Genomic DNA, 26,195 nt, shown 5'->3' with positions numbered 1-26,195 from the left:
TGTTCTTTAATTTTTTTGAAAAAGGATTAGGTGAGCTGAGAACAGATCAGTGGTGTCGCCAATGGGTGGCCTGGGGAACCCCTCCCCCAAGAGGGAATTCACAAATAGACATAACACCAACCAAAATTCATATGTCTGGCAACACCACTGCAACAGAAAGCACTTTAAATTCTTTGTATATTACCACCAGGTGGTAATACCCTGGAATTCATTGACAACACAGCTGTAAATTGAGTCGTTATATACCCAGCTGATCCCATCTCCCGATCTCACTGAACTTTAACTTTTCCGCTGTAAAGGATATAGTAACTATACGATCCTACCTTTACAAAAGGGATAGGATGGAAACACGAAGATAGTACAATGGATCTGGTACATTGCCTTTTTTTCCAGTTGTAAATCATTAATGTATAGTAGCAACAATTTCTTAGAATGATTTCAAAATGGGGAAAACATATGACAAATTTTCAGAAGGTTATTTATAAAATATTAGGAATGGTTAAACTATATATCAGTGCCGTCAACATTTAAATACTTTGTGTTTCAATGATATAGATTGGCGATTGCTGAAAGTCATTATCCAGCACACACAAAACAACATATTACAAGCAGTTGACAGAATGGCACTAACTTCATAATGGCTATTAGATAAACATGAATTATTATATACTGCATTCACAATTTCATGATATGGCATTCATATAAAGCAAATTTGTATGCAAAAACAGCACATGTGACTATTATACCACCCTCAATTATTTCTTAACTTTCTGATAGTAATCATGTATAGTGATTTTGATTGGGATTTCAATCAAACTTTGAAGTTTTGTAAATTATCTGACGTGAATCATTTAATGTCGGGCTCAAGCTGAAAAAAAAATGTGACTCAAAGTCGACTAAAAAATAATGAGGAAAGGATATTCTCAAATGGAATTTTCTACAGTTACTGAATTTATAATAATCAGGTTACTTGCTTTTCATGGCACAAGTTATGGAATATTGTGCATAATAAATAATATTAGCTTAATTAATTGCTTAATTAAATAAACCTTCAACATAGTGAGTGCAGTGAAATGTGGGAACATTAAAGTAAACATTAAAATAACATGCTCGAAAAATCATACAACAAAGTTTTTTTGGCAACTAGGTGTTTGTTTAATTACATTCATAATTAGATCAGTATCATTAAAAAACATTTTTGACAACCAAAAATCAATGAAATATTTATTTCTGGAGCCCTATTCATATAAAACTGTTGGTAAACTCTGGGTAATCAATTTAACATTTTAGGGTATGTGTTAGTTACTCCTTAAAGGTATTGAAGACTTGTCCCAAACAGCATGCAGCCATCTGAAAAAGTTAACTTTCTGTTGCTTGCAAGTGATGTTTGTTCGTGTCGCTAACAAAGACAGACAGTAATGAAACGTGATACCTTGATATCTTTAGCTGAACCTGAGATGTTCATCGCTGTATCGTTTATACACTGTGATGTGGGTATTGACCGCAGCTGTATGTACTGACTGTACACTAGTGTCTAATTACCGACGGTAGCAAGCTGTGTTTGTATTTTCTGGGATCCATGGCAGTGTCTAACACTTCTGTCACACCTCATTTGAAACTAGGTCAGATTACCGGCATTAGACGTTCTTTTTGCGCGAGTCTTCACACCCTTTTAAAGTTACTCCACGCTGACAGACGGGGTTCCGGCCTACAGAGCAATAAAATGTAACATTCACTCCTTGAAATTACTCCATGCTGACTGCCCTTATTGATGTGGCAAGGATACGGACTAGAGACTTCACTTCTGTTGGTTGCAAAATTCCATACACCATGGAAGCATGGAACTCACAAAACTAGTGTTGTAGAGGGGGTGTATAGTCTATGTTAAATGTATGTTCTACGCCTCTCTCCCTGTTGGAATGGCCAGTTTATCTGCCACAATGAAGAATTGTTTGGGGTTCAATTCTGGTCCGAGAGATAGGATGAAAGGCTGCCAATATTGTCCTTGTCTGCCCTGTGCTGCGCTCTCAATATCTGTGCCCTCCTGTTTGGTGAAGATAAAAATAAATGTGATAAAGGACAAGCAATATGGTATGAATCAAAACATTCTTAAAAAAAGATATGTTGAGAGGTAGAGTTCGATGTGGACTAGACTAGAATAATATTTAGGAGAGAATGGAGAAAGAAGAACATGACTGGCATTGTACGAAGGAGATATATCAATTCATGATAGGCAGCAATATGTCATCCATGGTGGGTGAGATGTGTTATGTGAAGGTGGATTCAAATTCAACCTAACATTTATGGGTTATCATGTTGATTTTGGCAGGTACATGGTTACCAAGCAAGGTTTGTTGTTAGTTGTTTTCAGAAATTTCTCTTTTTAAGGATAAATTGTTCATGACATCTCCTGATTCCATTTCATCAGCATAGAAAACCAGTGAACAAGGAATATGATTTACATTTTAGCCTACTGATTTCACTAATATGTCTATCTGCTTGTAAAAGAAACTGATTTCATAAGATTAGTGAATGGTAATATTACTGTAAAATCTTATAGTAAAGACTGATGGCCCACTATATGTTTAATAAAATAGCAAAAGCATACCAATTCTTTTCCAGTTTCCACATGATTTAAATACAATGGTAATTGTTTAACAGAATCGTGATAGCTTCATGCTGTAATGGCTGTAGCAGTAACTATATTTTTTCAAATAATTAAGGGTGCTTACAATCTATGCATAATAGTACTGTGTTTTGCAATTTCTTCAGCATTGTTATGTTCAAGTTTTGTTATGAGGTTAACCTAGCCTAGATTCATTTGGGACGATCGAGTACATATTGCAGTCCTGACAAGCGTGCTTATTCGCCCGACGATTGGGTTCATATGCAGGATAGGCGGGCTAATTTGCCCGACGATCTGGTACCGTGAGAGCTTCATGCTGTAATGGCTGTAGCAGTCACTACATTTTTCAAATAATTAAGGGTGCTTACAATCTATGCATAATAGTCCTTTGTTTTGCAATTTCTTGAGCATTATTATGTCCAAGTATTTGTTATGAGGTTAACCTAGCCTAGGCTAGATTCATTTTGGGACGATCGAGTACATATTGCAGGACAAGCGTGCTTATTCGCCCGACGATCGGGTACATATGCAGGGCAGGCGGGCTGATTTGCCCGACGATCGGGTACATATGCAGGATAGGCGGGCTGATTTGCCCGACGATCGGGTACATATGCAGGACCGGCGTGCTTATTCGCCGACGATCGTGTTAATAGGCCCCACCAATTATAACAACAGCCTAGGCCCTATTTGCTATGGTACAGCCTAGCTAGGCCTACCTCGCGCACAAGCCTAGAATAACTAACGTTACGAACTGCCAAGCTTTTATTCTATATTAATTGGAAAACAACAAAAAACATACATACCTTTCCCTCGAAAACTGTTTTCACTTCGTGGAAACCTTTATTTGTAAGAAAAGTTCTTAAAGACTCAGCCATTGCTAATTTATAACCTTTACTCTAGCTTAGACATACGGTCGTCTGTCTCGTTCATGCCTAGCTGTGTGTACGGCGTGCGTACGTACAGTACAGCGAGTACCTGGCTAAGCGAAGAATATAGTAGTATATATGTACACAAGTTGTAGCGCTGGTTGTCACTTGTTTTTTGTGCTGCGTATTTGCAAGTTTTCGGATGACGTAGGCGCATTTCTGTTCTCTGATTGGATACATTTTTCAGTGGAATACAGAGACTGAAAATGGTAAGATGCCATGCCACATGTGATTAGCTGATTGGTTAATACAGTCAGTCCAAAACAGCGACTGAACGGTGTAACTGATAATACAGTCTAAGTAGAGTGTTTCTCAGTCTAAACTCAGTGTATAACACTGAAAAAAATTTCAGTCTCAAAGAAGACTGAATTCTTCAGTCTATCATTTTAAGAGAGCAGCCGTTGATATCGTGTAATGATAGAGTGGTAGGAGCGATTTGCTATGTGATATGTGTCACGTACCCCCCTCCCCACCCAACAACTTCTACAAATTAAGGCATAATCGGAGCAGTTAGTTACTATATAGAGTAACATGAAACAACAACATTAGAAGAACGAACTAAAAATCTTGTCTTTGCTTAAATGTCACATAACTTCGGATTTTGTAACATTTTCTGTTATTTATTGTAATTCGGAGTTATTAGTCTGTTTGTCTTTCTTTTCCCTGAACATCATCACACAATAATTTGTTCATTCTAAACCGGACAAGCAAAGACATAATTGCAAGGAAAAGAGAAGAGAGAATAGAAAAAGGAAGCTGCCTTTGAATTTTGCATAGCGTATGTTGTGATCCTTTAGGAGAGCATAGAAGGATTGTTGCGCGAAAGGAGTACAACAAGAGTGTGTAGCCCGTCGAAACTGGAATAATGATTGAAACAATGGAGGCATATATCCGATGAAACATAAAAAAAAACCCTTAATAGTGGTGGATGTCATAGGAAGAGGCAAATGAAGGTGCCGAATGAAAAAACGAAGTTAAATTTTAAAGTTTCGATTCTATTAAACGAATAACAGTTTAATTCTAGAGCAGTAAGTGCTGTCACAAATGATTGTACAATAAGAAAGAAAAAAGAGAGTATGTATGTTATGAAAGGAACTAAAATTTATTTAGGCGAATAACACGAAGACGTGTAATAATACCTGTTTTTTGACATTATCTTGATACATAATTTAACCACACCGACTGGAATAACAACACCTGGGAGTCTAACAACATGAGAAAAAGAGGTACCATAAAAATCGATACTTTGAATAGAAGGATCCAATACCTTAAACTTCAAAAATTGAGAACGGAAAATTCTGGAGGTAGTTTTCTTGTCATTTGGTAACAGATTATTTGTACAAACCAGGCGCGTATCTTGCTAGTTCGCCTGGACATTGTCTAACAGTAGCTTTGGTCAGCACCGGAACATTCATGACTGTTAGGCTCATAATGACTCGTGTATCTCATAAAAGGAGCCCAAACATTGCACTATGAGATCATTGTTATTGTATGTTTCATTCTCATCTGCTCATCCCTGATATTTTATAGGTTTCTATGTTTCCGATAAAGTGAATGTGCTCAGATACCCAATAGTACTCTTAAACTCTACTTATGACACCATATATGTGCTTGTATAACATATGTATAACAAGATGACTTTATTATTGTGTACAAAGTTTAAGAATGTGTCTGTTTGGGGTTTTATCTTTAATTTTATTAATCATGTTCAAGGCTCAAAGTTACACCACAATGGTAAATACATAAGTTTTTTACTAATCACTTGTCAGTTGTGACTTTAGGTTAAATATGTTTATGACTGAAATATCAATTTCAGCTAACAAAAAGAAGTAAAGTTGAAGATTTCTAGATTTGAGTCCACCCCATGGCCTCCGCTGGGGCTTTGCCCCTGGACCCCATCAGTGGCCGTAAGATGGACCCCTGGATCCCACCCGACAAAAGCACACTCTTTTAGTTTTATCCATACTGAGTCGTTTATGTGCCCCGTTTTTCAATTGGGATTGACGCCTCTGACTGGTGTTTACCTTAGTGATAAAATAAAAATTGATTTCTATTGGAAATATAACTGTTAAAAACAATAGAGCAATTAACCTGAGCCCCATGAAACTCATGTTTATGAAGAATTGTGACAATCTAAGTACTTTTAATTTTAAAGGTTAACTTTGGTTAAAAACACCATAGAAGCAACACACACATTATGACACTAGATATACTCCACAAATCTTTGTCTATTTTCTAGTAAAAGTAGAAATCATTTCATCAAAAGAAAACAGTAACATTACTTTGCAATATTTAACGCTTCGCCACACACAGTTTGTCTACTTCAAACGACACCAATCTACTTTATGATAGTAAAAACATGTATTACAAATACCAGTAGGTTGAAGAGATTTTAAATGGAAAAACATACTGATGCCTTCCAATATGCCAGACAAATGTGACAATTTTAAGCATATTTAGCATCTAATATGGGTACAACGCAATGTCACAGAACGAATGTAAATGTCTTAGTTACAGCAACATTTCTACAACAAAGCTTCCAAAAATACTGCAGAGCAAGACCACTCTTAAGACCGACTCATTAAACAGGATAACAAACAATTATTGGTCCGTTTTACTGCAATGGAAGAAAGAAAAAAAAAACAGTTTTTTCCCTTATACTGTCATACTCTTGGCGTATATTATGAAAACATTACAGTCAACACATAAAATGAACCCCACACCAAGTCTATACCTCAACTTTCCCTGTTGATTGAAATGATTTTCTTCGAACGATTTATAATTTTATTAAAACAAGCGAAACGGTTGCTATTGTCAGCTCAAATACAATTAATATAATTAATATGGAAGCTCAATTCGGAAGAATTACTTTGAGTCATCCTGCTTTGTAGATTATTAAAGGAGGACGGCGAAACGAAACCGTAATGGATATAGAGAACAGGGATGAAGTTGATGTGATCGACGCTGCTACAGGCACGACTTCCCAGCAAAATATCGATGATGTACTATTAATATTATGTACTGTTGAATAGAATCATGTGAATAGAATATTTTACACAAATTGTATTGCAATCGATAAGTCATTCTTCATTTTTGGTTACGATATACGATAACATTATGTGTTACTATTGTCAAGAGAGTAACATCATTCTGTTCAGTTGGTTTTCCTTCCTCACAACGTTGTATTCACTGGAGAATTGAAAAGATTGTTTCAGATAGTTATAGCTGCACGTAATTTCATTATAAACGCTACTGTGCAAAGATATCCCATTTAACATTTGCTTTCTAGAATGATCCATTAAGTTAAATTGATGATAGCACCAGCTTACGATTGCAGGAATAGATTTTAATATCCTAAACGGAGAAATGCTTTCAGTTTCATTAAAAACCACTCTTACCAAAAAAGGTTTACCTTGTGTTGCTGTATTTTGTGGAACAAATGTGTTAAGCTATATGTTTTGAGCTTATCTCAGTATCTTCTTAATTGTTATATGCCATCTAATATCAGCTCTAAACTTATTCAAATCTGTTTCGCTGAAAGATCTAACTGATTTTACACGTTCAGTTGCAGTTTCATTGAATACCACAATTAGCAGAAATGTCTCTCTTGTTAAGATTAACTACTACAAAGTTTTGTAGTTGACCTTTTTCTAAATGGATGTGCCTCAGTTGCTCAATCCCAGTTTTATGTTGAGTAATCTGTAGATAAACTTGACGACCAATAAATTACTTTAATGTTATGTTAACTTAAACTAACTTAAAATTTGATATCAATATATACACATTTGCACGACAATTAGGTTCTTCATACATCCTTCTTGGTATTTTTGGGATAAAATGCAATTGATGATCTTAATGTCAAACTATTTTAACTATATGCGAAGGTTAGTAGCCAACTATGGCCTCGGGAGTAATTGAAACGTCATGTTGTAAATAACATTTGAACACGCTTTTTTCATCCTTAACCCTTCATTTCAGATGGCCGGCAATATAGAGAACAACACCAGAGAGTCGGAACAAGAATCTCCCGGTAAGGCAATGCACAATATTTAGGATACAGCTACTTGTAATACCAATCCCCCTCCCCTCCCAACCTTCTCTCTCTCTCACACACACAGTAGATGGTATTTCTATACACGGTCAGTCTCGGATTAGTCCATTCAGTATATTATGCTCTGTTTCTACTGCTCCCTTTGCTTGGCATCCGTTGTCGGTGATAAGATAATAAGGTTTGCTGTTGATTTCTCTCATGTCTCCCTGTATTCATCTAAAGTAGTTGCTTGTAGCTTTATTTTTCGCATGTTCGTTAAAGAAACTTGTGGGAAATAGTCTACATATATGTGTGTATTACGTTATCGGGATCATATCGATATTTCTTTGCTTCAGTGCACAGTTTTCCGAGATGCTATTAAGTAGAGTTTAGTCATGCCACAAAGACCGTGTAAACTGTAAAGAATGTTCTTTGATCAATGTATGGTGCAGATCCCGTATTTTGAAAAACGTTTTGGGTCCTTCTCCAATATTTGTATCGTTTTACAAACTGTTCGACATAGTAAATCACAAACAATCAGCATGAGAGAAAAATTAATATCCAGTTAGCTGTTGTCAAGAGTTCTTTATGGTGCAAATGTTTGAATGAACATATCATATAACGACAGTGGTAATGGTTACTGTGAGAGTGAGCATGTTGTCTTTGCTTAACTCTCACGCTCCGAATTGCCATTATTGCGGGTGCATGTACTCACTGGAAATATGGTTGGTTGAAAGCGACATTCACCATCACCATCACCTACACTCGTTTCTCGCTGCTGCAAGAAATATTCGGAGAATAAATGTAGCAATACTTAGTCGGAAAGTTATTCCTGACTAGCAACATCGTATTAGTTCGTTTATATACGAGGTACTTACAATTTTGGTATATTTCCAGATAGAGACACACATTACAATTGTGAATTGTACATGTATCGTTTCAAATTTTTACGAGTTCAGTTTGGCTTTGACATCAATTTAAGTATATACTCTTATATTCGATAGATAAAGAAACTGAAGAAGATTTTCTGGAATACTTGGAAGAGGTTGGTCTAAAGGACTATTTCCCACGGAAGCTCACCCTGAAAGCGGCCACAGAGGTACGGCTGATCCCAAGCGACGATTCAAAAAAAGAGGGAAAAAAAGAGGAAGAAAAAGAAGAGAAGAGAAAAGATTTACCTTTTCTGTTTATCAGCAAGCTAACCTCACTAGACAGTAGGGTTACATGGAAAGAGAATCTTCACATAGAAGGTAGTGTAAGAGATCTCATATATGCAATTATTCGTTGTTCCGATAATCATTTAAGACAACATTTGCTGGCGAAATTTGCATCTTGTCAACTTGCCGTGCCAGTCTTATTACCTGGGGTAAGAGATGCCGCGAAACCAGAGCTGCTTACTTGGGCATTAAGTCGTGTTGTAAAAAAATGGAACGAAAATGAAACATCTCTTGCTCCGGAGAAACGTATGGTTAGTGAGCCTGTATTTACCACTGCATTCATAAGATTTGGTGATATTCCAATCTCCAAATCGTCCGTATTAAATAATGTCATTGGTAGAGCTCAAGGTAATGGAACGTTTCAATATTTTATGTCTTATGATGATGAAAAAGAGAACGTTTTCCATTGTTGTGGATCAGTAGAAGCCCAATGGTATCTGCCAATGTACGGCAGAAAAGAGGATTTGCTGAAAGAAGTTACGTTATTGTTGAATCTGAGAGGTGATGCCACAGAATTTACTACCGAAAGTGAGTTTACGTGCAAAGCAGCTAATGCTGTATTCCTCTTTGTAGATAAAGACACATTGGAATGCTACAAGATAGCAATTGATGACATAAAGAAAAGTTTCAAAAATGTTTTCGTGATACATTTGATGGTACAAAAAAAAAACAAGGGCAGGCAAACACGTAAGCAACAGCTCAACAGGGAGCGTAATACACTAAACATCGATGCAAACGATGATAGTATTGATTTCGGCTTAGAACATAATCCAATAGACCTTGCAAAAATCATTTGTGAGAAGATTATGCAATACTGCAATTCCACAGGACGTGATGATTACCATTCAATTGAAGACTGGCGAATCTTTTGCTTTAATGAAGTAACCGTGGATCAGGAAAATGATTCCTATAACAAAGCAAAACAACTGATGCAATCCTCCTTTCCGAAAACTGAATCCATAGAGGAAGTGAAAAAATCATATTTACAATTGCAAGTCGAATGGGGTAAATGGGTCGAAGCTGATAAAAAACCTTTGTGTGTTGGGGTACAAACTGTTGATCATCAGTTTGAAGCAAAGGAAAAAACAAAACGTGATATGAGGAAAAAGCAAAGAGAAAAAGGTTTATCTGCCAAAATGGAAGTTTTGTTTAATAACTTGAAAACAGTTATGCTTGACGAAACTGATCTTTTGCATTATTTCATGTCCTTTTTTCAAACACGTATCGAAATGATGACCGCCCGTGAAATTCCTCCATTAGCTGAGAGAATCGACATGTTGAATACTGCACTGCAGAAACTAAATTCTACAATGAAGCAAGCTTTGCCCAGTGAACGCAGTAAACTGCAACATCACATAAAAGAGTTGCAAGAGCAGCTCCTAAAAGAAAGCGAACAAGTTAATGCGAAAAACATTAGTTGCGAACACTTTATTCGTGAACTAGGACAATGGTATGAAGCAAGCTTTGCAAATGCTTACGAAGAAAATGAATTGCTGGTTGAACTAGGATCAAAATTACTTCTTGCAGGATATCCATTGGAACTTTTAGATGGGGAAAATGCTTACATTCCCATTAAGTGGATATCAGGCGTCTTAAGGAACCTCGCAAATAAGATTCATTACCCAAGAATATTTGTTTTGTCTATAATTGGAATCCAGGGTAGTGGCAAGTCAACGTTGTTGAATAGTATGTTTGGGGTCAGGTTTCCGGTACGTGCTGGTAGATGCACAAGAGGGTTATACCTACAATTGTTAGAAGTGAATGAAGCATTTCATAAACAGCTTGGTTTTGAGTATCTTCTGATTATTGATACTGAAGGATTGCATTCTCCAGATCGAACTGTTCTCAACGACCACACATTTGACAATACAGCAGCTACACTGGCCATGTGCATAGGGGACCTTACCCTATTGAATATCGGTCAAGAAACTATTTGCCCAGATATGATTGGCATATTGCAAATAGTTGTCCATGCTTTGATAAGAATGAAGAAAGTGAATTTGGTTTCTAATTGCAGAATCATTCAACAAAGAGTGAGCGACATAGCAGCTGCCGCTAACAATAAAACTAACATGACTAAAATAAAGGATGCTCTCAACAAAGTCACTCGTATTGTTGCTGCTGAGGAAAAAGTAGATCACATTCAAGATTTTTCAGATGTATTTCCTTTAGCTGAAGAAGATGACTTGCAGTTTTTTCCATGCTTGTGGATGGGTTTAATGTCTCCTCCAAATCCTGGCTATAGTGATAAAATTCACGCTTTAAAGGAAGCCATTTTCAAACCAAAAGTAAATCAATCGGTAATCCCGCCTCAGTTTACAATGGCAAAGTTTGTTCAAAGATTGACGAATGTATGGGATGCAGTGAAATCAGAAGATTTCGTCTTCAATTTCCAAAATAGTAATGATGCTCTCAGTAACCAAAGATTCCGACTAGAGCATAGTAAACTTATTGGGAAAATGAGAACTGAGATATTTATATGGGAGCTTAGCAATGGTGGAAATGTCACGAATGCTACGAAAAAAGGTTTTTACACGAGGCTGGAGAAGGAAATAACTGATAAATGCGAAAATATAAATAGGAAAATAGATAAATACGTAGAGGAGCATTCAGACGAAGAGGAGGTGAAAAGACGTCATGAGAGTATCAAACAAGAAACAATCGGAATTGGTAAAGATATTGAAAGAGGTATCAAACGAAACAAAGAGATACAATTACAAAATGAGGCCAATTACAAAATGAGGACAAAATGAGGATTGCCAAATTTCATCAGAGAGGCCAAAGAAGAACTGAAATGTGAGGCTAAAGCAACCGCAAATCAATTAAAGCACACAAAAGACACTGACTATTGGAAGAAAAATCATGAGGAATTGGATAGACAATTTGACATACTTTGGGATAAAAAAATCAAACAGCTTGAAATAAACTTCAACAAATTTATAATTACTGAAAAATATATCGAGCAGGCGTGTGATAACAGTCTTAGAAAACTAATGCTTGGTACAGAACATAGCAAAGCTTACACTGACGAGATGCGAGATGACAAGAAAAAGGTGGGGTACTTTTTCGGGAAGGGGGTATACACTGCTCATTGGTTTGGCAGAAATATTTCGGGATCTAAGGACGAACTGGACAAAGTTCAAAGATTAGTTTTGGGAATTGTAAATCGTCATAGCAGTGATATTAGAAATCACGCGAAAGTCATACCGTTTCAAGAAAGTCGCGTAGATACTATTTTGTTAGAAGTGTACAATGTATTAACGGATAGCAAAGTCAATAGTAAAACTTTGGTTAGTACCCTTAGTCAAGCTCAGAAGGAGGTTTGTACAGTTTGCCAAGATTGTCAACGACAGTATGAAAGTCATAATTCATTGCAAAGAATGTTTGAGAATGAGAAGGACTGTTTAAAACACGAATTTAAAGGCTATGTTGATGAAACCATTAAGAGTGGAGCGGCTGTAAAGCGATCCTGAGTGTTTGGCTGTCTTGCAAAAGTACACCTTAAATGCCTTCAATGTAAAACTCTTGCTACACATGCGGAACGAAGATTGTTATAATGATAAGGAAAGGATGATTGGCAGAATTTTAGAAGAGCTGTGTCGTGAGAAAGATCCAAAGTTGTATTTTGATTATATACGGGACAATGATACATTCATTAGCAATTGGTTTAGCCAAAAGGTTCTAACTGAAATAACAACACGTTCTCAATATTGGGTAACAGACGTAATATATACAAAAATCAGTGAAATACTTGGTTATGTTCAATCTGCATTAAGTAAGACTCAACATAAATTGACGGAACGTAAAGGGGAACAAACAATAACATTTCGGGAATGGGAAAATACATTTCTGAAAAGCGAGTACATGTCAGAGCATGGAATGGATATACAGTTTTCCGTTGAGGATTTCAAGCTAAGCGACATTGAAGAATTTACCTACATGTTGTACAAAAGGTTCAGCTCGCACTTGAAAAGAGATATTACTAAAGGATGGGACTTAGACAAACTAAGTGATCCGTCAGTAGCATCTCAGCTTTATTCACAAATGCAAGATGTGTCAAGTGATATCTTAGATCATTTAGGAACGTGTAAGGAAGTGTCCTTTCTGTAAGGTGCCCTGCCATTTGCAAATCAGAGGTGAACATAAACACAGAGCTAGCTTTCATTACTCACAGGGTGTAGCAGGATATCATTACGAAGATTCACTTAAACTGATATCCGCTCCATGCACAATGTTAGTAGCCTCCGACACTAAATATGTACACTGCGTAGGGCCACCAAAGGTGTATAGGCTTTACAAGGAGTATGCCAAGGATTATCCTTCTTGGGATATTACCCCAATTACAGGAGAAGCTCCAATACTGTACTGGAAGTGGGTATTGCAAACTTTAAATAATGATTTTGCGAAGTTGTACGGTGTAAAGCCAGCAGAGCTCCCAAATGAATGGAGTACAGTTTCAGAGCAAGATGCATTAAAATGTTTAAGGGAGGAGTACCATCTGAACAGTAAATAGGCAGCAGCAGCATAGGTTATGGTTCAAGACGGTACACGTATTAAGATACAAAAGATGCTGTAAACGCAAATAACACCACGCGCAGTACACATTTTCTACAGATCTGATAATATCATTCAGTAAAGTATCGTTTACGGTAACCGTTTTAAGCTCTAGTTGAATTATATTTCAAATTTGAAGGGAGAAAAAGTGAAAAAGAGAGGAACGAAATATAGGAGATAGTTGGTCACATAGTTTTACCATCACTGTGGACTTGAATTATTTTCCAGGTTAACTTTTCAGTGTGAGTTTCGATTTTATAACAACTTATCATTATGAAGTGACATCTAAGTTCATCTTTAATTTTAAAATTATTTTCGAAAGTTTATGATCCTTGTGTCAAACTTATGAAAACAAGTTGTAATTCGCACATCAATAACAATTATTTAAATATAGACTGATAGCTATTTACAAACACAAGACTGTTTCGTTAAAATATAATATATTGTTACTGTTATCATGTAACTTTTCATATGAACACAAGTTCAATGGATCTTGTTTGCAATCCCGTGGATTTTCCTCTTGACTTTTTGTCTCGCAGAAAACTCCAGGAGTGAACTTTGTACGTCTTAAAGCATTTTTGACATTTCAAAATCCATCAACTGATATAGCTTATATTTCATAAAACATTTTGATAACTGAAACTAACTGTTAATGTTTCTCTTAAGAGACGTGTACTTGGCAAAACCATGGAAACAATAGTTAATGTATGAATTTCTTCAGAAACATATATATTCGTTTTAAAAATTTACTTTGTTACGTAAATAGTTATTAAACTAACACGCAGCGGTATATAAGTAACAAATTTTTCTTTTTCAATTTCGAAGAATTTGTAAAATTGACAATTTTAAGAGAAATAAATTTTAATTTTGAAAATAATGTATACCTTTATTATGTTAGATAGTAGTTTTTTAGTTTTGAAAATATAAACGCTCCTATATACATAACAGTAAAAGTATTTATATTAGCCGTTGAGGTAGAAACTTTAACAAATGTTTTAGTATGTACAACATGAATTGTATATTACCTATAATACAACATATATTAAATTTGATTGAACTTCGCTGATTGTGTTTTCTGATTCGCAGAAAACAAAAACATTTTATGTATGTTTTCTTTTCAATCATGGGAGTCTAATTGGTTCTATATTCTTAACATACAAAATCTACAATACAATATAATATCATAAAAATGGATTAAAACATGATTGAAATTACGTATCCTAATAAGCTGAAAGTTTGTCCTTACATTTTATTTTATCATGTATTAGAAAGTATAGTTAGTTCTATAGATAATGAAAAGAATTGTCTGGTAGCCCTTAGAAGTTACCCTAAAAACTTTAAATAATTTCCAAAAATGTTTTCAAAATATGAGAACGCTAATGTTGCGTTTTACCCAGAAACGATTTTTTAATCGTCTAGGATTGATATTTAAAATATACTATGAACAGTAGAGAACGTGACGTCACCTTCGTAAATGATGATGCGACATAACCCACGCTCCATACAGTTCCTACAGTAATTACAAAATAAACCGCGTTGGAATACAGATTAAGTTCTTCCTTAATTGTCGGTGAAATTTCTTATAAATTATATATGTTTTAAAGTGCATCTGGGATTTCGTGATTTTTGTGTAACACAAGATAAGTTTGAACAGCAGACTCTTCGTTGTTTATACATCGAGCTGTCCAGCTCCAACGCGAAGAATGTTTGCATGTAGGCTACTCTAACGTTTACAATTGGACAGTTCTGCGAAGCGTATGCTTTTCGCTACTACATTCTGCTCTCACATCGATTCCGCCAAATTTCATCTTTTGGTGTTCAAAATACTTTTCAAGTTTCCTTTTACTGTAAGGTTGATCCGTGAATTTTATTTCAGCGATTTCGAAGAACAGTTTATGGAATGTGGTTTGAATGTGAGAGTCAATTATGTGCAACGCTATGTACGTATACCAACTGGGCATGGTATGCTGTATACGTTCGCGATGTGTGCGTAATAAATAGGCAATCACCTGTGCGTGTACACGCGAGAGTGCATTTGCTGCGGAAATGGGTGTGCTAACTTCAAGTCGCTTGTTTTGCCTATTTGCCTGCACTACGTCAATAACCAAATTGATGCGATCGAACAAACGGTACTTTTGGTGAGAAACTGGTGAATTTGAAAACCAGAATTCTACAAGAAGAAAACGTCGAATGGGGACAATTTTCACATGGTTAGAAAGAGAAAATAAGAACTATGAGGACAATGTATCCAAATCTTCCACCAGAAATTTCCTTTAACACTTACTCAACCTTAAAATACGTTAATTGTATATAGCTCCCTATTGATCGGAATATAAGAATATTTTTCGCAGTGCAATGGTAAACTTGGATTTTGTTAAACACAAGAAATCAAAACATCCTGGAAACTATAATTAATGTTTGAATATCTTATACTTTGCTTCGAACATAGCTATTAAATTGTCCTTATTATTAATGAATATTTAAAATTTTACACATAAGCGGTTAAATGTTCAAATTAAAACAATTTTGTGAAAGTAATATACCTTTATCATTCAAGATATCAATCCTAGCTTGTAATTTTGAATAAAATAAACACACTCTAACAAATTAGTTCTAACCGTAGTTTAAGTACTTATTTACCAAATGTTTTACTATGTACAACATGTATTGTATACTTATATTATGATAGAAAATGTTTGCTCTGATTTTCATTTGCTTAATATATTGTTTTTATTCAAAGAAATAGTATAAGTTGTTTTTTTTTCAATCATGGAAGTATATTCTCAACTGACAACAATCTACAATTCGCTGACAGCTTTCTGAACAACTATTTGAAGTTGAATGTAATGTCATGATAATGAGGCAATATATGACTGATTTCAGTGGCGGAGAAACAGGGGGTTGGGGGGGTTTTAACCCCCCCACTTTTTGAAGAGGGGGGGTTGGCCCACACAATCAACCCCCCTAGTTTTTGCCAGTAATATTCTGTTATAGCCTATGTTTTGTGCTCCAAATGGCATAATAAATCAAATTATTAATTTGAAATTGTTAAAGTCAGTTCAACCTTTTACCTGGTAGGCTACATCAACAATTAACGACCGAAAACCGAGTTAGAATTGACCCACACATTATTTCTAGCCCCTTTCCCCCACCTTGCGCATTGGAACTTGTAGCTCATAGCGCTAACTTCACCCCACAACAGACATACACAAAATAACGTTTTGTTGCTGTTGAATAGCTTTGGAACTGTATACACTTGCCAACTTCAACGAGGTGAAGGAAGGAAAAGAAAAAAGAGAGAAAAGGATGGAGTAGAAAATACGGCAAGAAAACGGGAAGAGAAAGAGGAACAGTGACAAAATTATTCGAATTTGTAAAGCAAACAGCAGATATCACATCATATCAGTGAGCATGAAAATGGCGTTCCACGATAAACAGTCTCCAAGCCATGGGCGCAGATCCTGGTGAGGACAGCGGGACGCGTCCCCACCAACTTTTTCAGTAGTGGGGACATGATATACCGTGGCCCCACCAATTTGTCTTGACCAATAGCTGCATTTCAAGTTCCCCTGTATTGAACTTTGGCGCAGTTTGATCCAGCATTGTGCAAATGACATGCAGCAGTTCTCATGTTATTGTATTTTATCCACAGTTGTTAAATATAGGACGGAAATCGCATTTGCGGCAGTCTATATTTGTTTTCTGGGAGAGGACCCCAGACCCATCGTATATACATAAGTCTACTTGGATTATTTGTCCCTGATTTTCTTTCTGCAAACGCCCATGTATTTCTCCAAACTAAATTTCTAAGCCATGAGATCTAAAACTTAAAGAGGTTTAGGAGCATCATTAGGTCTGGGAAGTGTTATTTCCGGCGATCTGGGAGGTATATTTGCCCAAAAAAATCACACGCTACGCGCGAACCCATGGTCGCGCTCCGCTTAGATAGTGTCATAGAACAGACACGCGTCCCCACCATTATCCAAGACTGATCTGCGCCCATGCTCAAAACTGTCGATGTGTGTAGAGTTCGGTTTCGGAAATATCTGGTATATTTTTATTTCCTTCAACGACATTTTTTAGTAGCCGTCTGAATTTTCGAAAATTCCCTAACCAACATTCTTCATCATACATCATCATACTCGTGCAATTTTGACCCGTCTGTTAGGGTTTGAAGGAGGTTTTTCTATATCGGTTGTCCATAGATGATATTTTGTGCAACATTATGGGTATGTTTTGTAATGAATTTATTCACGAGAATTGTGAATTTTCAAATTCTGAACAGTGGGGCTGACGGATATTGTGGGCCGCGATGAAGAATCACCTACAAAAGCAATGATCCACAGGATATGTGATGAAGTCGAACGTGATGTGTGACTGTGACAATCTTCAAAAAGGTTAGATGAGAAAAAAGTATTTGGAAAAAACTTGGTTCTCAGGCAAAAGTGTATATATGGTTGGTCAGTTTCAAGCCCGAGAAGTGCCATTTCCGGTGATCTGGGGGTACCAAAACCAGAAATTTGCTTGTACGCTGCGCGCCAACCAATGGTGGCGCTCCGCTTAGATAGTAATACGCGCCCCCCGGATTAGAAAATCCTGCATACGCCCCTGGTTAAATGCAGCTTTTTAAGGCCTGGGCAGTGCCATTTACTGCAAACTGGGAGGCAATATTTGCCAAAAAATTCTTGTGCACTTCGCGCCAACTTATGGTGGCGCTCCACTTAGATAGTGAGCCAGCAGTTATGACTTTTTATTTCATCAATGGCATGCAACCCCCCTACTTCTGACAAGAAATCTCCGCCACTGACTGATTTCACATTTTAAATAGATACATTACGTCACTAAGGCAAAGTTTTGAATGTTTTTCATTACATATTATTATATATTCATGTAATTAGAAACTATAGTTAGTAACCAAAGTCAATTAACCTTTATTCAACCTAAGAAATAATTGTATATCACTTTTATTGAATATCGGAATATAACTATATTTACGCAGTTCAATGGTAAACTTGGATTTTGATAAAGACAAGAATTCAAAATATCATGGAAACATAGTAAATGTATCATTTAAAGAAAAAAAGTATATTAAAACGTTTACTTTGTTTCAAAAATGGCTATTAAATAAATATTATTATTCAATATTTAAAATTATACACAAAAACGGCATAAGTTTCAATTTGTTACACAATTTTGAAAATAAATATACCTTCATCAGGCAAATATATTATTCCTAGCTTGTAGTTTTGAATAAAATTAACGCGCTCTTGCAAAGTAGCTCAAGTGGTAGATAAGGTACAAACTGTAACAAATTGTTTTACTATGTACAACATGTATTGTATACTTATATTACCATAGTAATTGTTTCTTCTGTTTCTCCTTTGCTGATTATGTTGTTTTTATTCAAAGAAACAATATAAGTTGTTTTTTAAGTCGTTGAAGTATTATCGTTGTATATTCTCAACTAACAACAATCTACAATTCGATGAATGTTTTCTGAAGAATTATTTGAAGTTGAATGTAATGTTATATTAATGACATAATTTATGACTGATTTCACATATTTACATTACGTCACTTAAGCAAGTCTTGACAGTTTATCCTTTACATTTTATTATTTCATAATGTAATTAGAAACTATAGTTAGTAACCACAGTTAATTAACCTTTATTCAACATTAAGCAATTAATTGTGTATCATTCTGATCGGAATATAACTGTATTAAACTAAAAAACTTGTTTTATAACTAAGGTAGTGCTTAGTCTTTGACTTTAACACCTTGTCATTTTTGCTATACTTAAATAAAGCTTGGCTGTTCTGATAGGGAGGAGTATTTCATTTTGTGCGCAGAATTCAATACATTACATATACTATGTCTCCGTGTTAATCTTCTACATATGACACTGTGAAAAGATGCCGACTACAAGGCGGAGTGTATAGCCTAGTGGTTAACGCCGGCGTCTCCCAGTCATGAGATCCCCGGTTCGATTCCCCGCCGACAGCAATGTGTGTCGTCTGGCAAGGGTGTTGTTCAATAACAACTTCCCGACATGGACGTTAAATGGATGTGTGCCGAGAGATTGGCTTCGGTCAGCTTGCGAGTCTACAAGCCTCCATGGCTTCTTTCGCGAGTTCCTGCTTGCGGGAAGATCACATATACATACAAACATACATACATACATACATACATACATACATACATACATACATACATACATACATACATACATACATACATACATACATACATACATACATACATACATACATACATACATACATACATACATACATACATACATACATACATACATACATACATACATACATACATACATACATACATACATACATACATACATACATACATACATACATACATACATACATACATACAAACATACATACATACACACACACACACATACACACACGCATACATACATACATACATACATACATACATACATACATACATACATACATACATACATACATACATACATACATACATACATACATGCATACATGCATACATGCATACATGCATACATGCATACATGCATACATGCATACATGCATACATGCATACATGCATACATGCATACATGCATACATGCATACATGCATACATGCATACACGCATACACGCATACACGCATACACACATACACACATACACACATACATACATACATACATACATACATACATACATACATACATACATACATACATACATACATACATACATACATACATACATACATACATACATACATACATACATACATACATACATACATACATACATACAAGTAAACAACAGCACTGGCGAAATGTGTCAGGTGGTTCAACAACGATTGAAGCATTATTTATTTGAATTTAAACGAATTCAGTTCAGTGACGCTCACAATGGCGTTCCCGGGGGTAGGGTGGGGAGAGGGGAGGGTGAGGCCATGTCGCTCACATGTCATCGTCAGTATTTTTTTTACATTTAGCAGGGGAAGAAATTTACAAGAGCCCCTTTCAACTTCACAGAAACAAATGAAGAGTATCTTTAAGACAATTAAGGAGTAATTTTTTGAAAATGTATTGGAATTTTCTGTCCCCCTGGAACCTTCGTCAGCAATACTTGGCAGTCGAATGAGAAGTACAAAATGTGACACAATGGAAGTATGACGATAGTGAAATGATAAGTGAAAGTTGCAGTGATGGAATTAAAACCAAATAAACCATGACTATACAGGAAGCGGATTAAGGAGCAAAGAACGGATTACATATGCTTGTAGAACTGATAGTTGCTAAGGGGTCCCAAGTCTTTGTTGAGGCCGGTGATGTGAGACTTAATACGAAAGATCCAATCGATTTCTTTACGTTTACGTTCAGTAGTTGATTTTAGACCGGCAGCCCAGTGCACTTTGATCAAACGAACGAGGTACCAATATCTGAGTATTGGAACATTTGTGGAAAAAACCAGTATATCCAAAAGTGGATGTCTGCCGTGGTCGCTCTGCTGCATGTGGCCTCTGGGCCGGTTAAAGGGGGCCCAAAAATTCATCTGATCAAACGAACGAGGTACCACTTCAAACCAATGTCAACTTAATGCATGAATGCCACATAGTACTGAATGGCCCATGCCGGACAAATTTTCTGCTGCTGTGTGTGTAACCCTAACACTTTATTCCCATCAAGCGGAACATGCAATTTTTCAACAAGTAAACTCAGTACATACTTTCATTAAGATTTACTTGACATGTGGTTGTGAAGGTCCCTAGGAGCACCTATTATCACATAACGTTACCATAAAAATAAACAAAAGTCAACGAAAATCACGACATAGGCATCTACATTACATTTACTAATGAGACACCTGGCTCTTCGAATGATCTCTATTCCTCACCCAAAACAAATAACAAATCAACTACAAGATTATAATGCCGAGCTTTAAAATAAGTTACCTAAAGATTCTGATCTATCTTTGGAAGAGCTATCTTTTATCTCTCCGTCCATCTAGAACGTTTCATATGAGAGGGAAAATATATAATATGACCGCCCATCGCATAGCCTCAAAATTGAGTTATAGTTGTGAACATAATTGAAAGACTTCCAGTTCAAGAACAATAACAAAAGTCAGAGCGCAACGAACATATTCATTATATTTATTAATTATATTTCTTCATCAGCATTTTGCTGGTCTTTAATTTGTGGAAACTGGCTATACTATTTCTGTAAGTTTTTGTTAAGCCTTTCTGTTCACATAAACTACTTCTAGCCAATTGTACTAAGAATTCTGTATTGTTGGCATTTACAAATATTTTGAAGAACATTTGTTAATATGTTTCGTTATGTATAAAACTATTCATTATACTCATCACGATCCTTTGTAGCGTTGTTAACTAGAATCTAATAACATGACGGTGAACAGAAGTCGTGCGAAGCTTCCTTGTTCTCAGGTCAACGGTCTTACATTTTGAAGTTTAATTAGATATGCCAAACATTTTACTGGAAGATGTCATTACTTTTGATGGACAGGATACTCATCAAGTTCGAATACTCTTGAAGTTCGAAGGTTCTGAAAAGAATAGAATAAGTATACTCTAGGACCCCATCAACTTTGACGAATATCGGTAATAATGTGTCCCCATATTAGGTTTGAATCAATAAGCTTCAGTGAAAATATAATAACACACCAATTCCATCCACATGAAATGATATATGCGAAGAAAATGCATTCGTTTGTCATAAAAATAAATTTTACTTTCGAATAGACCATTATTATATTTATGCCTAACTATGGTAAGAAGGTGCATATCAAGTTGAATTTGTTGATATTAATCAGGCAACAGCTGGCATCAGATTATGTTCCCACTTGAACTAGAGCCTCAGAGCAAGAAGTACAACAAAGAAGTCTTCGAGACAGTAGCAAAATGGTTCATGACGTTCCTGTAGCTATTCAATCACCTCTTTACATCTTGCTCTGTTACGTGAGGTGTAAAGTGAAGAACCATGCTGTGGATGTAAACAGGGCTGTCTATCCTATCTCCATCGAAAAGTGCAACACTTCATTAGCAAAGGAATGAATTCTTAGCGTTTTTTAACAAGCTTACAGTTATCTACAGGAAATAGCCATCATTATAACCTCCTTAACTTGTAAAATTAAAGTGTTTCAGGGTATATTTTACAATATCTTTCAATTATATATTAACTTCTGTTATAATTCAGTTTAGGATAATGGTCTTACTTGAAGTATCAACATATTCTGAAGATACTTGTGACGTATTTCAGTGATATATTTTTCAGATGAAAGGTATAGTACATATAAAAACATGTCTGAATAATGCATTCAATATTTGTTTGTATCCACTGTACACTACACAAAATGTCTGGGTCAGTATTATTGCAAGTACGATATTTTTATTACTTTATACTATACTTTTTTATTATACTTTTATTACATTGGTAAGTTGTAACACACTAAAGACCTAAATAAACCTGCAATTTGCTTTGCATTATTAACATATACAAACCGATCCCTACTATGACGGCTTACGTCATCTTTCACTTTTGAGAGCTTCAATTTGCTTACATGAGTGTGTACAGTCCGAACAAAGGTTCCGTGTCACCTTCGCAGATCATGCCCAGGGATGCCCATTTCACCGTCTGTTTAATCCGGCCTAACAAACAATGCCAACGGCTCTCATCGAGGGCTCAAACTTTACCACAGTGGCAAATACCATGATCATTGAATTGCTTAAAAATGTGATCATAAACTGAGCTGTATATTTGCACAAGACCCTGGCAATTGAGAAATGACTAAGTTCCCACGATTTTGTGATGAAAGTTCCTCATTCTGGTTAAAGACCTTCAGGTATAAACAAGCAATATTTGAAATCTGAAGCTGCTTTGTATTCATTTACAGTGTTATATGATATTCCAGGCGAAAACAGATTGTTTTCTCTATGATATGCAGTTTGCTTGAGATAATAACTACTTGAACTTTTCATTACAATGTAGTCTTGTCAATTGCAATGCTAAGTTTAATTCAAATCATGTAAAGTTATACTTTGTGACTTAACTTTCTTATTCTGGTCAAAGACCTTCAGGTCTAAACCAGCAATATTATTAATGCTTCGTTTGCTCTTGGTACATATTCGACAGGAACAAAATTACATAAGGAATCATTTAGAATAACGTTAATATCTCATAACTATGGAATAAATGATATAACTCAAAGTGTATCATGTTAGTACGATTCAGTATAAAATGGAATACACAATTTATGAAATACAATTGGAAGCTTATATTAACAATATTCCTCTTGATTTTTCTTTTATTCAAGAGCAAATTGATATTTCAAACCGTGCAAGTCATGAACATTGTATTCAGAATACCTTACTTACTTAAATAATTCGCTGTTACAAATCTGAAAAACAATCACTATGATATTTGCAGTTTTCTTGAGTTAATGACTGACTGAACTTTTACTTCAAATATATTGTAGTGATTTACACGCTATAAGTTGCAGGTTGATGAGGAATTTGGGAAGGATTTGGTTGAACATTTTGGACGTTTCACTGACTCTGTAAGTAGAGACATACCATTACACTTACCTGCATTGGACGATAACGCTCCCAAAGTAGGTGTTCAAAATGTAACCTGTCAATTTCAGAAGGTAAAACACAGTGTAGCATGTGGATCTGATAATATCCCTTGGTGGGTTTTCAAATATTTCTCATGTGACCTAGCTCCTTTATATACCATAATTTTCCAAGAAAGCATTGATAATAGCAAAATACCAGATCTTTGGAAAATGGCGTTAACAGCCCCTGTCCCGAAAGTTAAGAGCCCAAAGCATGTAAATGATTTCAGACCTATATATTTATCCAGTATTGCATTCAATAGTATGCAGAAGCTTCTACTTCCACACCTAATGTGCGGTATCGATCAGTATGGGGATAACGTCAGTTTGCTTACAGAAAGGGTGTCTCCTGTGTTGATGCTGTGCTCTTGCTTGTACATGAAATTGTAACGCACATCAATAGCAAGGAAACCACTATATCAAAAGTGGTTTTTTTTTAGACTTCTCGAGTGCTTTCAATACAGTCTTACCCAATCAGTTGATTAAAGACCTTACTGGATTTATTCCTAAAACATGGCTTCTACACTGTCTAGCTCATTTCATAGCAGGGTGGTCACGCCAAGTTAAGTTGGAGAAAGGACTATCGAACAGGTCTGATATCAGAGTTGGTTTGCCCCAGGGAGGCCCATTGTCTGCTATGTTGTTCACTTTATACACTGATGAGATTAGATCTAATGACCATCTCTCAGTCACGAAATATGCTGACGACACCGCACTATCCTGTGGAATATCGAAGAGTTCGTTTGCCAATGATCAGTCAAATTATCAGAGTTCAGTGTTCAGTGAATGATATAGTCTCAACCTGTGATCGGAAGAATCTACTGCTCAATCCAGCAAAGTCCAAGGAAATGTGCTTTGCTAACGCTAGCATAAAGCACGAAGGTCTCTTATCGGCAGGATCAAGTAGGGTTGAAATACATGGGTCGAAGGTAGAGCGAACAAAGAGTGACTACTTAGGGGTATGCATAGATGACATTCAGTTGTCATATATCGAAGCATTGAGTAAAGTGTATTACATGCTGTCCAACTTGATTTACGTAGTATCTTTCTTCAATGAAGGTGCAAAGGAGAGTGTTTTCCGTTCTTTCATCTTGCCACACATTATATATGCTGTACCTGTCTGGTATCACTTCATTTCCGCTAAAGATAAATCCAGACTGATAAAATTCCTTAAGTATGCATCACAAATACTGCATATCGACTATCAATCATTAAGAGAGGAAGTCAATGGAGCTGCTAGGAGAGACTTCGTCAGAATGACAGGAAAAATCAGGAATAACGAGAAACACCCACTGCATGTCCCACTCATGAGTCATCTAGTGAAGACAACCAGAACCCTCAGAAATCCAAATATCTTGCCTAAATATAGAATTCAACTGTATAGAAATTCGTTCATATACCCTGCAGCAATGTTTATACAATTTGATAGTTTAGAACCTTTATTATAGTTTCACTAATGACTGTTTCATCATTTTATGTTTAAACCATTTAACAATCTTATTTCTTTCACTTACCATTTACCATATCATTTGTTTAATCTTAACAAGAACTGTTTTTTTGATGTACGCCTTTTCATAAATATGTTATATTTATACTGGTTTAAAATAAATAAATCGAAATCGAAATCAAAATATCAATCAGGATCTGTTTTTTGAGAGATGACGGCATCTCAGTGAATGATTTCCAACCAAGCCGCCTTTTGTTAACGAGCCATGTTTGTTGCCATTTAAATGACATATATGTTTAAGGTGGCATACTCCAATTAGAGTCTTATGAATCCGCCAAAGAGTTTTTCTTAGTAAAAAGTGCCAAAAGCAGCAGGATAACCTTATTTTTTGATATGTTATCAATCAGGATCTGTTTTTTTTTTCTGGATAGCATGCTTAAAATCAGGATGCAAGTACTTGTGGTGCACAAATTGGATAAATTGAGGCAATTTTAGACCCCTTTAGGCCTGCCACGAGCAGCGTACGAAAATTGTTTACTACTGAGTAAAGAGGTCTGTTTGCAAATGACGTAAATAATTAATACAATGTGAAATAATTATGATGTGATGAAATAATTTACGTAATGATAGCTAACGCTAAATTTCGTGGATACTTCCTGATTCTTATTTCATAACGAAACGCAATACCTTCTTTTGAACTTATGTTAAGATACTTTCACTTTACTTTGTACGTTTATTTGGAAACCCACGCTC

The 26,195-nt window shown here is 35.8% G+C and overlaps 1 protein-coding gene and 1 long non-coding RNA gene across 3 annotated transcripts in view; both read right to left on the bottom strand.

Annotated features, from left to right (window-relative positions):
- LOC139954875 (arylsulfatase-like) overlaps positions 1 to 26,195 on the bottom strand; it is a 98,489-nt gene that overhangs the window by 18,074 nt on the left and 54,220 nt on the right. The gene's annotated exons all lie outside the window — the stretch shown is intronic.
- Positions 929 to 3,946, bottom strand: LOC139985222 (uncharacterized). The gene is made up of 2 exons (XR_011799360.1): positions 3,430 to 3,946; positions 929 to 2,044 (listed from the first exon to the last, which is right to left on the bottom strand). It is a non-coding gene; the product is annotated as an uncharacterized lncRNA (long non-coding RNA).

This window comes from Apostichopus japonicus, chromosome 17 (genome assembly GCF_037975245.1).
Source record: "Apostichopus japonicus isolate 1M-3 chromosome 17, ASM3797524v1, whole genome shotgun sequence".
In the NCBI taxonomy this organism is placed as follows: domain Eukaryota; kingdom Metazoa; phylum Echinodermata; class Holothuroidea; order Aspidochirotida; family Stichopodidae; genus Apostichopus; species Apostichopus japonicus.
The sequence above is the reverse complement of the archived record's forward strand: the minus strand, read 5'-3'. Positions and strand labels throughout refer to the sequence as shown.